At 52.2% G+C, this 5,000-nt stretch overlaps 1 non-coding gene across 1 annotated transcript in view; it reads right to left on the reverse strand.

Annotated features, from left to right (window-relative positions):
* Window positions 1-1,511, reverse strand: part of LOC124582029 — a 1,910-nt gene extending 399 nt beyond the window's left edge. The window contains exon 1 of the ribosomal RNA XR_006973651.1: window positions 1-1,511. This exon is cut by the window's left edge and continues 399 nt beyond it. This is a non-coding gene — a ribosomal RNA (small subunit ribosomal RNA).
* Between the last annotated feature and the right edge of the window lie 3,489 nt (window positions 1,512-5,000).

Below are 5,000 nucleotides of genomic sequence, written 5' to 3' on the forward strand. Positions count from 1 at the left end.
TAGAAGCCGCCTGTCCCTCTAAGAAGAAAAGTAATCGCTGACAGCACGAAGGATGTCACGCGACTAGTTAGCAGGCTAGAGTCTCGTTCGTTATCGGAATTAACCAGACAAATCGCTCCACCAACTAAGAACGGCCATGCACCACCACCCACCGAATCAAGAAAGAGCTATCAATCTGTCAATCCTTCCGGTGTCCGGGCCTGGTGAGGTTTCCCGTGTTGAGTCAAATTAAGCCGCAGGCTCCACTCCTGGTGGTGCCCTTCCGTCAATTCCTTTAAGTTTCAGCTTTGCAACCATACTTCCCCCGGAACCCAAAAGCTTTGGTTTCCCGGAGGCTGCCCGCCGAGTCATCGGAGGAACTGCGGCGGATCGCTGGCTGGCATCGTTTATGGTTAGAACTAGGGCGGTATCTGATCGCCTTCGAACCTCTAACTTTCGTTCTTGATTAATGAAAACATACTTGGCAAATGCTTTCGCTTCTGTTCGTCTTGCGACGATCCAAGAATTTCACCTCTAACGTCGCAATACGAATGCCCCCGCCTGTCCCTATTAATCATTACCTCGGGTTCCGAAAACCAACAAAATAGAACCGAGGTCCTATTCCATTATTCCATGCACACAGTATTCAGGCGGGCTTGCCTGCTTTAAGCACTCTAATTTGTTCAAAGTAAACGTGCCGGCCCACCGAGACACTCACTCAAGAGCACCCTGGTAGGATTGCAACGGGGTCCGCCTCGGGACGCACGAGCACGCACGAGGCGCGTCGCACGCCTTCAGCTCGCCCCACCGGCAGGACGTCCCACGATACATGCCAGTTAAACACCGACGGGCGGTGAACCAACAGCGTGGGACACAAATCCAACTACGAGCTTTTTAACCGCAACAACTTTAATATACGCTATTGGAGCTGGAATTACCGCGGCTGCTGGCACCAGACTTGCCCTCCAATAGATACTCGTTAAAGGATTTAAAGTGTACTCATTCCGATTACGGGGCCTCGGATGAGTCCCGTATCGTTATTTTTCGTCACTACCTCCCCGTGCCGGGAGTGGGTAATTTGCGCGCCTGCTGCCTTCCTTGGATGTGGTAGCCGTTTCTCAGGCTCCCTCTCCGGAATCGAACCCTGATTCCCCGTTACCCGTTACAACCATGGTAGGCGCAGAACCTACCATCGACAGTTGATAAGGCAGACATTTGAAAGATGCGTCGCCGGTACGAGGACCGTGCGATCAGCCCAAAGTTATTCAGAGTCACCAAGGCAAACGGACCGGACGAGCCGACCGATTGGTTTTGATCTAATAAAAGCGTCCCTTCCATCTCTGGTCGGGACTCTGTTTGCATGTATTAGCTCTAGAATTACCACAGTTATCCAAGTAACGTGGGTACGATCTAAGGAACCATAACTGATTTAATGAGCCATTCGCGGTTTCACCTTAATGCGGCTTGTACTGAGACATGCATGGCTTAATCTTTGAGACAAGCATATGACTACTGGCAGGATCAACCAGGGAGCTGCGTCAACTAGAGCTGAGCAGCCGGCCGCCCGGGAGTGTGTCCCGGGGGCCCGCGCGAACACGCAAGCGTCCGCTCAATTATTCTGCAAACAGGAGGAGGCTGAGCTCCCCTGCACCATACACCTCGAAACCCTCTCAGGTCCCGGCGGCGCGCAGCGCCGTCCTAAGTACTTGGTCGGGTTCGAGAGAGGCGCAATCGCCCGGAGTTTGGCGAGTAGACGCTTTAGGTGCGACCACCCGTGCTCCCAACTGAGCTTGCCGCTGCCGACAGAGGCCCGGGAGCGTGCTGTCGTGGCATTGCCGGCGGGAGACAACACGCGCCACCTACGGTGACCGGCAGCTCCAACGCCAGCGCCACAGAAGGACAAAAGCCCCACTTGGGTGCCGAAGCGAACTCTCCCAGCACAGCGCACGCGCCAACACGTCCGCACAGCTGCGATACAAACCACCTGCGAGAACCGCAGAGGCGACCGAGCAGCAGACGGCGTCGCGGCGCCGAGCGCCGGGCGGCGGCGCATCCTCAGCGCACACAGTCCTCAATCGGACCAGCACACTGCAGATGTCCACCGCGCTTCGCACCGGGCCCGCGAGGACCTACTTTGGCCGCACGGCGCCGCGTGCAGGGTGCGCCGGCGCGCAGCTGCGCCGCCTGCCGCCTCCGTCGGCCGGCGCGCCTGCCACTGGCCGCCCCCACCAGCCGGCTGTAGCGCGTGCGCCCACGCACCGCACGGCCAACACGCCGGGAGGCCCCCCCTCACCGGCCGGGGACGGTCCCACCCAGCCACCGCCGCGTATCGCTTCACACCCACATGCCATTCACGTTCGTGGGCATGGTGGGTATCGCTGCAACAACCGGTTGGTAGCTCAACCGATCGTCGCCATCACTGATTCACCCCTAGCGAGAACAACCGCACCACAACGGTTTACCAGTTGTTCATTTGCGTAACGTCACCAGCAAACGTAGGCGTCCATCGCCATTTGCAAATTCAACGATTGTTGCATGCCTGTGTCAGGTGTCACGACACACTGTCTGCCCACATACACGCAACAACATGTCCACGCTTAGCGAACACGTGGAAGGTGGCCCCCGTACGTATGCGATGTCCATTGCGCGAACGACTGTCAACCGGCCTCTGTCGCATGTCGCAGATGTGGAACGCAGTGCACCGTGCTATCACGGTGTGTGAGAAGAGACGACTACGTCTGACAACACGCGCCACTACATCAACAGACGGCTCATGCTGATCGCCATCCAGGGCATACCACACTGCAATCCAGCTCTTATAGGGAGACGACACGTAGCTGAGTGCACAACATTTGGACCGCATGGTTCGCCGTTGTTGGCGCAGTCGTTGTACGGTCACATGTACCACGATGTATCATTCAGTACATGAGGACCAATGTGCAGTACAGTGTGTGATTTGGACGTACAACATCAGCGGACAGTTGACACAGGCCGTACCACAGCGTAGGCTAAGTGCTTCGCCATGCGAATGCCAATGAACAACTGCAAATGCCAATGAACAACTGCAAAGGGCATTGAGCATGTACGTCCTGCTGCCATCCACATTACAGTGTATAGCTGCAAGGTGTTTAACATGAAGCGATACACTGGGGACCGGGCAGTGCGAGTAGCAAACTATATTGCGGGGGTTGCAGTTAGGCAACACTACACTAATTTAACGCGTCGTATGACAATTACAGAGCAGGTTAAGGCCCAACGTGTGTTGGGTTAAGGCCCAACGTGTGTTGGGTTAAGGCCCAACGTGTGTTGGGTTAAGGCCCAACGTGTGTTGGGTTAAGGCCCAACGTGTGTTGGGTTAAGGCCCAACGTGTGTTGGGTTACGTTAAGGGGCAATGTGGGTTACGTTAAGGGGCAATGTGGGTTACGTTAAGGGGCAATGTGGGTTACGTTACGGCGCAATATAGGTTACGTTACGGCGCAATATAGGTTACGTTAAGGGGCAATGTGGGTTACGTTACGGCGCAATATAGGTTACGTTACGGCGCAATATAGGTTACGTTAAGGCGCAATATCGGTTACGTTAAGGCGCAATACAGGTTACGTTAAGGCGCAATACAGGTTACGTTAAGGCGCAATACAGGTTACGTTAAGGCGCAATACAGGTTACGTTAAGGCGCAATACAGGTTACGTTAAGGCGCAATACAGGTTACGTTAAGGCGCAATACAGGTTACGTTAAGGCGCAATGCAGGTTACGTTAAGGCGCAATGCAGGTTACGTTAAGGCGCAATGCAGGTTACGTTAAGGCGCAATACAGGTTACGTTAAGGCGCAATGCAGGTTACGTTAAGGCGCAATGCAGGTTACGTTAAGGCGCAATACAGGTTACGTTAAGGCGCAATACAGGTTACGTTAAGGCGCAATACAGGTTACGTTAAGGCGCAATACAGGTTACGTTAAGGCGCAATACAGGTTACGTTAAGGCGCAATACAGGTTACGTTAAGGCGCAATACAGGTTACGTTAAGGCGCAATACAGGTTACGTTAAGGCGCAATACAGGTTACGTTAAGGCGCAATACAGGTTACGTTAAGGCGCAATACAGGTTACGTTAAGGCGCAATACAGGTTACGTTAAGGCGCAATACAGGTTACGTTAAGGCGCAATACAGGTTACGTTAAGGCGCAATACAGGTTACGTTAAGGCGCAATACAGGTTACGTTAAGGCGCAATACAGGTTACGTTAAGGCGCAATACAGGTTACGTTAAGGCGCAATACAGGTTACGTTAAGGCGCAATACAGGTTACGTTAAGGCGCAATACAGGTTACGTTAAGGCGCAATACAGGTTACGTTAAGGCGCAATACAGGTTAGGTTAAGGCGCAATACAGGTTAGGTTAAGGTACGACATAGGTTAGGTTAAGGTACGACATAGGTTAGGTTAAGGTACGACATAGGTTAGGTTAAGGTACGACATAGGTTAGGTTAAGGTACGACATAGGTTAGGTTAAGGTACGACATAGGTTAGGTTAAGGTACGACATAGGTTAGGTTAAGGTACGACATAGGTTAGGTTAAGGTACGACATAGGTTAGGTTAAGGTACGACATAGGTTAGGTTAAGGTACGACATAGGTTAGGTTAAGGTACGACATAGGTTAGGTTAAGGTACGACATAGGTTAGGTTAAGGTACGACATAGGTTAGGTTAAGGTACGACATAGGTTAGGTTAAGGTACGACATAGGTTAGGTTAAGGTACGACATAGGTTAGGTTAAGGTACGACATAGGTTAGGTTAAGGTACGACATAGGTTAGGTTAAGGTACGACATAGGTTAGGTTAAGGTACGACATAGGTTAGGTTAAGGTACGACATAGGTTAGGTTAAGGTACGACATAGGTTAGGTTAAGGTACGACATAGGTTAGGTTAAGGTACGACATAGGTTAGGTTAAGGTACGACATAGGTTAGGTTAAGGTACGACATAGGTTAGGTTAAGGTACGACATAGGTTAGGTTAAGGTACGA

This window comes from Schistocerca americana, unplaced genomic scaffold (assembly GCF_021461395.2).
Source record: "Schistocerca americana isolate TAMUIC-IGC-003095 unplaced genomic scaffold, iqSchAmer2.1 HiC_scaffold_389, whole genome shotgun sequence".
NCBI lineage: Eukaryota > Metazoa > Arthropoda > Insecta > Orthoptera > Acrididae > Schistocerca > Schistocerca americana.